Below are 9,235 nucleotides of genomic sequence, written 5' to 3'. Positions count from 1 at the left end.
CTGCTTCAAGATGCGTAACAACTTCCAAGTCTCCTTCTTCCTCTCCATCGCCGACTCTCCATAAACCCCCGCCAGACGCCAGAGCATACCATCCTCCCGTACTATATCCACATCCACATGTCTCCGACCGTATGATCTCAAGGAAACATCCAAACCCTTCCTCCAAAACAAAGCTACACCCCTCCCACTGCTTTCATCTTTCCAAGCTACCATGTTGGCGAGCCCCAACGACCACCTGAACCGCCCCAACTTCTTTTCCTTCAAACGAGTTTCACACAGAAACAAAAGATCGGGATCCTCCACTCTTCCTAATTCAAGAAGAGAACGAACTGCCGGGCCATTTCCGAGTCCCCGGCAGTTCCAACTTATGATTTTCATTGCTCTCGGTGGGGCTGTTCCAACAGCCTGGCCGTTGTGTTTGAGTTAACGTGCACCTCCTTTATAACATTGTTTGCCACCTCTGTATTTTGTGTCATCGTCTGCCCCTTCTCTTCCTCCCCATGTCCTTTCTTTGCAATAAAACCTCCATCCACCTCCATCTCCTCACCCCCTCTCTTACCTAGACTAACCTCCAGCCTCTCCTGACTGTCGAAGTTTTCTGGGCGGTTCAAGCGCTTAAACTTACTACAATTCTTCAATTGTGCCACAGGTTCAGCTGCTACTTCCTTCTCAACCCGCACTGCCCCATCTCCCTTACCAGTATTGTCAATCACACACTGCGTATCCGCATTCTTTGCATTATTTGTAAGCAATCCCTCCCCTCCATCGCTAGGATGTTGATCTACTGCCATCAGGGACTGTTCTTGATCCTTCTGCACAACCGGGGGCTCTGAGAATTGGATGCTCTTTGCTACCTTGCTTCCTACCTCACCCCCTCCCACTGCCGGGGTTTTGAGAGGACTAGTGACTTCCTTCTCTTCTCCACCATTCTCTTTCTCACTGCTTTTAGATACTAGCTCTTCCTTCCTCCAAGAAATAACATTGCTTCATGAGCCCCGCGACCCACTGCCCCAGCCATATTTCCTTCTCCTCTCCTGACTGTCCTCACTCCCACTAAGGCTCCTGATGCCCTGTCCTCTCCCATAGGCCACAGCACCCAGCTTCTTCTGGTTTGTCTCTTCCGCTCTCAGCCAAGGCCCATATTGCGGCGCTTCTCCTCTCGGAGGTTTCAGCCTACACTCCTTCTCTCCGTGTCCGATCACACCGCAAGTATAGCAAAAATCGGGCATATACTCATATTCAAAGCGACACCATAGCAGATCCTTTTTCTTCTTCTTCCGGCCCTCCTCTCCCCCTTCTACCCCGACCCCCTCTCCACCCTTTTCCTCTTCCTTCTTGTCCCGATCCAGCACAAATCCTCTCATCAGAGGTTCTTGTATGTTCAGTCGGACCTTGACCCGCAGGTATTTACCTATAGCTTTTCCATCCGGCCCAACGTCCACATCAACAAGCTCATGGAAATCAGCACCAATCCGCTCGCCCGTCGCCCTGTTCATCTGGCCCAGAGGAAGGCCGAACACACGGATCCACATAGGGATCAAATTGAATTCATATTCATCCACCGTCTTGTCCGGATCAAACTCCTCCATTACCAGCAATTCTTTGTCAAACCACCACGGGCCCTCCTCCAGCGCTCTCCTCCATCCCGCCGTTTGCCGGAACGTGAAGAGAAAAATGTTTGTCTCCAGCTCCTTGCACTCTATCCCTTTGATCGGGCACCAGATCCATCCCAAGGTTTGTCCGATCACCCCCGCATGCACTGGCTTCTCCGAGAATAGCTTCCCTACTGCATGGGGATCATCTGCACCCCATGCACTGGCTTTCCCCTTCTCCACTTCCCCGATCTTCATGCCCCTCCTCTCCGCCGCAGACAACTTCAGACCCCTCATCAACCCCTCAACATCCTCCATCTCCTCTCCACCTCCTAACGACCTCACTAGGAAACCCTAGGGACTGATCGTGGTGTACGACCGCGATCCCTAGCTCGTGGAAGGCTTTTGGTGGATGGCACAGTTTAGGTTGTGTGATGGCGTTGGAAAGATCCACAGAGACGGAGCACGGCGGTGCAAGCTATGGCTAGGAACCCTAGCGCACTCGGGATCGCCACTGGATCGCCTATCCGTAAATTACGCTAACCGCCACCGAACCGGGGCGGACTGGGTTTTTCTACCGCCATCGGAATCGAAATTGACAGGGTGATCTATTCGCCTTCTAAATCGTTTCACAAGCTGGTTCCTGGTTGCAGCAAACAAGGCTTATGTATGGCCCATGTGAGGAAACAAGCGAATGGGTCCTGCTTGCAGTGAGAAAGGCCCAAATGGCAAGAAAATGTTCAAATTGGCCCAGTCAGAGCACGTTCGTTCCAGCAGTATATTCCGCGGTTTGCCAGCGTATTTCAACGTTTCTAACGATTCCGGCGGCTTGAGCAGCTCGCCATAGTTCATCTAAACGGCAAGGTCGAGCCTGGCACGTGCCCAGGGTGCCCGTACGCTAAAACTGCCCCTGAGTTTGGGTCAAGTATCGATCGATGACACCTCTTCTCTCCCTCACCGAGGCGAATTTCAGCGATCTGCTCCTCCTCCATTAGCCATCCTCTCCCCCAACTCTTTTGAGTCACCGCCTCTTGTCGTCGCTCGCTACCTCCGTCCTCTCACTGCCGAGGTGCCGATCGAGAGCGATGTCGTTTCTGTCCGTTAACATACGTGCCACTGCCAGTGCCGCCTCTTCCGGCAAGTGACCCCTCCCAGCGTCCACGGCACCACCCGCTGTCTGGATAGCTGTGAACCTGTCGCCATTCCTTGCCATGGTTCTCTCCCTGCTAGCACCTTTACAGGTATATACTAATCTCATCCACATCTCCTTGGACACCCTTCTAACTATCCCCACCATACACCACGACTTTGATTCTGCTAGGCTTGGGGTTGACACGAAATATATTTGTGTATTCTCATAGGTCGATGTGGGAATCGGCAGTCTTATTCCTCACGCCATCATGTTTTCTGTTATCAAATTAAGAAGGTTCTATTGTTATACATTTGTCATTTTGAGCTGTTACCAACTTCATGATTTTTCTTTTATTTACAGGAGTTAGTCCTGTTTTTAACTTTTTATTGATCTTTCTTCCCTAATTAAATTTATGTGTCTCCGGTTTTTATTACTTGACATGTCACATAGAAGACAAATTCTCAGTTCCATGTACTATATGATTGAAACTTTTACATCCATATTACTTATTTACATTGTACTGTAATAAATCTGCAGGTTAGGATCACGGTTAATAAAGTTATACTTTCTGAAAGCGTTGGCTTCTTGGGTTGCCACTTGCCAATAAATGTTAATGGAGTCAGAGGTGCCACGTCAAACATGAACCAGTAAACTTCTTTAGGAGATTCCATATATATGCTAATCGGGTTCCGCGCTACTCTTTGCAGGTCAGTCACAAGGTAATGGCTGCTGATTTTGGCGTTGCCCCTGGCCATGTTAGACAGGTAAATAAAGTATTACTGTATGTGGAGATTGAATAGTGAAATTACCATATAATCATATTTAATAGGTTTCATTCTTCAGGTTAGCCTCCCACGCATGTTGTCCTTTAATCTTGTATATCATTTTTTGTGAGGTATTACGGTGTCATTTCATTCTTAATTATTTCATTCAGGAAACTTTGGAGAGTTTAGAGAAAAAAACAAAGGTTTAGACAGAAGATATGATTTTTGCTAACCGATAACTTTGTTTTCTAAGTTTGCCTGAGCAATGATGACCTCCCTTTGTTGTTTCCCCATTTCGTGAGAGATAGCCATGTACAGCCGACGCCGCATGTGGCTACTGAACCCCCTGTTAACATGTAACCACTTGGTTTTTTCCTTCTTAGTGAAAAGGCAAAACCCCTGCCGTTTATATTCTAAAAAATTGTTTTCAATCAATCACAAACTATTCATACACATATTTGTTTGAATACTTGTAATCCTATTGAAAATATTAACAAAATGAACGGGCGCGGCAACGCGCGCCATCATGATCTAGTATTCTATGAGGAAGGGGCCATCAACGTGCCTTTGAGATAACGATTTTGCAGCATCACTACAAAACCATTAAATTGATCATTGAATTAAACAGACAAGTTCATAACGATTTATGTAGTTTATTAGTTAATCATGTATTAGTAGACATCATCTCATATTCAAAGAACACAACTATGTAAATTCTCCAAACATTTTCTGCATTTCCAAAAAAATTTAGTTTCTGAATTACAAAGTGTAAATTATGGTCTATTACTCAAAATCATGTGCTACTACTTCCTCCATCCAGTAGTATAGGCGTGTGCGTGTTTTTAGTTCGGCAATTTGATTAATCAAATATGTATCATGTGTGACTAAAAGTATATGTTGGGAAACTATATTTGGAGATGAATCCTAAGATAAGCTCTTGGTGACATATTAAGTCAGTCAAATTGATGAACTAGAAACACACACACGACCAACGCGGACACAAGGAGTAACATTTGCTACAGTACATCATAAGTGCCTTGCGTAAACACATCCTAACAGCTAGGGTTTGTACTTGACTTGCTACTGGAGTAAGCATTGCCGGTAGTTAATACTTTATAATTGAACAATAATGTCATAGCTCCTAATAATTTTGTAATTGCAAGTGAAAAATCCTGCTCATGGTGGCTACAATATTTTCTGCCGGGGGCAAGGAAGGAGGGCTAGAAACCTCCAAATCCATACATCCCCACATGACACAGGATTCTGTCAAGAAAAGGCAAAGCAATCCTTACCCGAACCTGACGACAAGTCTACAGGCGTACTCCTTCTTAGTCACCGCCGCCTCGGCGCCGCCGCATCGGTGCCAATGGTCTTGCCGCGATTGGAGACTGGAGTTTTGCGTGGGCATAAAATTAGGGGAAAACGAGACAGGCCGCTAGTGGGCCAAGCACATTATCTCGGCCTGGCTGCTGTTCGCTACTACTCGTACATAGGGGGCCTCTACAATCGCAAGAAAAGAAACTAGGAATGGCCATGAGGCTGGCTGCTGTGTGATCTGAGCCTGCGTGCTCTGCCCCTAGCAGGCCTTGTGCCATGGGCTACCAGCGAACCTGGGAGGGGGCCCTAGTCTTGGGGGGCCCGGCGCGGCCACCCCCCTGCCCCTCCAAAGGACCGGCCCTGTGTGCATGTGCGACTATCATGAAATATGCTAGTTAGGATAGGGCTACAGGGCCCTACCACCCGCCACCCTAAGTTAGAGATCGAGGGCCAATGCCCCCCCCCCCCACCCCCCCTCCTACCACATTGTGTAATACTCCCTCCGTTCCAAATTACTCGTCGCAGAAATGGATGTATCTAGAACTAAAATACATCTAGATACATCCATACATGCGACAAGTAATTCAGAACAGAGGGAGTATATTATATCCGAGCACATATGACACATACTATTTAGATAATTGTAATAGTACATAAATCAGAAGTATCATAAATTACTTGTTATACCAGATTTTTTTTCAAGGTTGATCCATCAATTTGTTCTCAATTGTCGATGAGGAGATAGAAATTTCAAAGGCGGTGGACCTGAGTTGCAACGAGATCATCGACAAGGAGCTGGAGTGTTCGATTCTTCAGTTAAAGGACAACCAAGATTGATGCGCACGAGAAGAACCAACTGCTCGCGATGCTCTTGTTGAATGAACCATTATGTACTTTTATTGCACCATTTCACTTGTCGCCCTGTTCCTTTTATCATTGTTTCCGGCTGGCTATATAAAGCCTTGCTTACCTGTAATCAGGATGGAATTCCTGTGAGAGCTTTGCTCCAAACACTTTACAGTTCCTCTTAGAGATAATGTGACAATCTGCAGGCAATGTACATCTAGGAAGAATGAAGCGGAAAGACTTGATGTATTGATGGAATAATATAATCCTTAAATGGCCATTCAAAACTTCTCCCAAAATAAGGTGAAAATAAATGATGTAGTATACCTGGAATTGATGACAGTTCACTCCGAATTGCAAATTTGGTGGAGCTGACAAATCTAGGCTTTAAATTACAACTATAGAATTTGTCGAGTCCCTGATGGGTGGTCCTCATCAAAGTGGATTTTGCCTGAAGGGTTGGATACCCTTAGCCGAGAAGTACACAACACGTTGCCGAGTGGGAATTGGCTTTTGCCGAGTTTTCTTAGTACTCGGGAAACTCAGAAATTACAGTAGTGACACAACAAGAATATTAGGGATTCATATTTACCACGGCTATGACATCGTGCAACAAATTAAACATGATCCAATCCTATATGCTTAATACTAATAATAATAAGACTAGTTCCACCAGGCAAGGGGAGTTAAGACCGCACGTAGAGCTCAGAAATCGGATTGCCGTCACCTCCGATCCGGCTTTGTCCCGCCCGGCGAGGCATAGGCAACACGTTCCGTTGTTGATTGTTCATACCGTGCAGCATTCATTGCTGTTGATTGATCACGCGTGCCTCTGCACTGGAGTAAGGCGCTCTTTAAACAAAGAGATTCTTGCAACAGGTCGCTCAGTTTCATAACGAGAAATTCCTTCGAGTCCAAGGATTAGTTCTAGGGTTTGAGACATGAGATCATAGGCGAAAACCCTGCCAAAGGACGTGGCAAGGATCATCTTCTTTCCTTGTTTGCCAACAACTCTGACATACTGTGGCACAGTCAGCAGATATCCTGTTCTATAACCAAGCCGTACCAAGTCCACGCGATGCTGCAGCGACCAGTCACCATTATCTTCCCTGACCTTCCAGATCTCCAGGCAACTAAGAACAGAAGCCCGAGGGAGGAGGTCCTCCCGGACCATGCACAGCCCGCCGTCGAGCTCCGTCAGGTGCGCTCCTTCCCAGTCGAAGGGCGGTGACCGGACCCAGCTGAACGTCTCGTCCGCGAAGGAAAAAGACAGCACCGCGGCTGCCGGCCTTGTGGCGAAATAAAATCTTGGGTGGATGAGCCAGTGCAGACACCCGTCGGCGAACACCGCCGGCAGTTTGTGGCACACACCCCCGAACAGCGCGGCCCCGGCGAGCTTGCATGGCATGCCGTCGACGGAGATCGGCCTCCAGCGATCTCCCCCAAGGGTGTGCACCTCGCACCTGGCCCTGATAAATGCTTCCCGGGTTGTCTCGCCGTCGCCGATAAACAGCCGCACGACCTTGCACTCCTTGGTCTTGGCGTCGAACCCGAGGCCGGCCGTTGTCGAATGAAGGATCTTGTCTTGGCAAAGCGGCAGCATGGTGACTGCTCGCGTGGTGGCGTTCAGGACGTAGAACCCGCTGTCAGGGTCGTGCAGGAGGGTGAGGCCGCGGCACGGCGTGGACGTTATGCGCGCGCTGTCGCTGCGCATGCCGGTGAGGGTGAGCAGCGGCATGCCGCCGTCGTCGTCGCTGGAGAGCACCTCGGTGGAGTCGAATCTCGCGGTCCGTGAGAGGAACAGCAGCTTAACAGGCTCTGTTGCCGACCCGGCGGCCTCCTTCGCGGCGCAGAACTCCTCGGAGGATACCAGCGCGGCCCAGCGGCGGCAGACGGCGCGGGATCTGAGGATGGCTTTCACGGGCAGACGCACGAGCACCTCCATAATCATCTCCTCCGGCAGCATCGCCATTATCCTCGTTGGTTTGAGCAGCAAGCAGGCCGTCTCGTTGAATACGTACGTACAACGTGGGGAGATGCTTGGATGGAGTACAAGGCAAGTTTTGGTTGGTTTAAACCAATTTCATCTCTGTCTTTCTTTATCTCTATATAAGATTCTAATGGAATACGTTTGTGTTTCCTCTTCTGTAGTCCTTCACAACCTCAAAACTCCTGAACTCCTTCAATGCAAAAAATAAAAAACTCCTCTTTTTTTAGCCAAAAAAATAAAAACCTCCTGAACTGCTGGGCTGGAAAAATCGACTGGGCTTTGAGCAGCTAACTTGCACACGGAGGAACGGGCTGGCCCATGTTTGGATACATGCCATATACATAACTCAATTCAAAATCCTGGTAGAAACAAATTTGCCTCTCCTACAAGTGATAAAATGAAAAATTGTTTCATAAAATTTGAACAAAGTTGGTGTTACGGATTCATGATTTTTAGCTACGTTAGCAGAGATAGCAATATTGAATGATTAGTTGACAAATAATTAGACGACATACATTTCTTGAAGCTTCCAAATGTACGTATTAAGATAATAAGTTATATATTTGATTTCTTAGGTGGTTCAAACTAGTTTTTCATGTCGTCTTTGACTTCCAGTCATGTATCTCGTCATGGAAGAAAATGCACCGAGGCAGTGCTCTAGCACTTCGCCAAAAGAAGAAGCAAAAGAGGTGTCATTGTGTTGGGCATGTTCCGGTGCACAGTGTGTGCGTGGTGAGGACTGCAGTGCGCGTCGTGGGCAATGTGTGGTGGAGCGTGAGCATGGGCCCACATTGGAAGGCGGGAGAGGGGTTGGCGACATGTTGGTGTGTGACGGTGCAATGGTACCACAAGTCTAGTGAGGAGGACGCGTGTGAGGAGTGGGGGAAGAACGTGTGAGGTGGCTCGTGCTTAGCAAGGTGTGAGCAGAGTGATCCTATTCTCCACCTTTTTTTGCGAGTATTTTTTTAATCTATTCATCTTCAAACATTACAGTACAACGAATACCAGAAATAATAAAAATTACATCCAAATCCGTAGAAGCTAAGAATATACTAAGACAAATTAAGACAAATTGCATAGGCACAAGCACCCGAGCAATTATGAGCCACCCCATTTTAGGCTTCTGTCTGGTTTTTCATCGGTCTTCCCGTTAGTTTTTAGTTTAGGAGAAAATGATTTAGAGTTGGCAGATTTACAAATAATAATATTATTGTGTATATTAAAAATGTTCAAATTGTTAAAAAAAACTCATTTATTTTTAAAATTTTTACTAATTTTATAAAATATTTAATTTTATTAAAGTGTTCCTATTTTCATAAATTATAATGCCATTTTAAGTGTTCATGTATTTTAAAAGGAGAATTAAAAAAACATAAAATAGAAAATAAAAAGAAAAAAATGAAAAAGAAAACCTGAACAAACAAAACAAATCAAAAATAAAAAGACTGAAAAACAGAAAGAAAAGAAATAGCTACATAGGCCGGCTCATCAAATTAGTGCACGGGTTCAAATGCGGCGAGCTGGGCTTGTCTCGGAGGCACAAAGAAGTAATAAATAAGATTAAGAAAAAGTAAATAAGATTGACTCGGCTCGG

The sequence above is a fragment of the Triticum dicoccoides genome, chromosome 6A (assembly GCF_002162155.2).
Source record: "Triticum dicoccoides isolate Atlit2015 ecotype Zavitan chromosome 6A, WEW_v2.0, whole genome shotgun sequence".
NCBI lineage: Eukaryota > Viridiplantae > Streptophyta > Magnoliopsida > Poales > Poaceae > Triticum > Triticum dicoccoides.
This window is presented reverse-complemented; position numbering follows the sequence as displayed.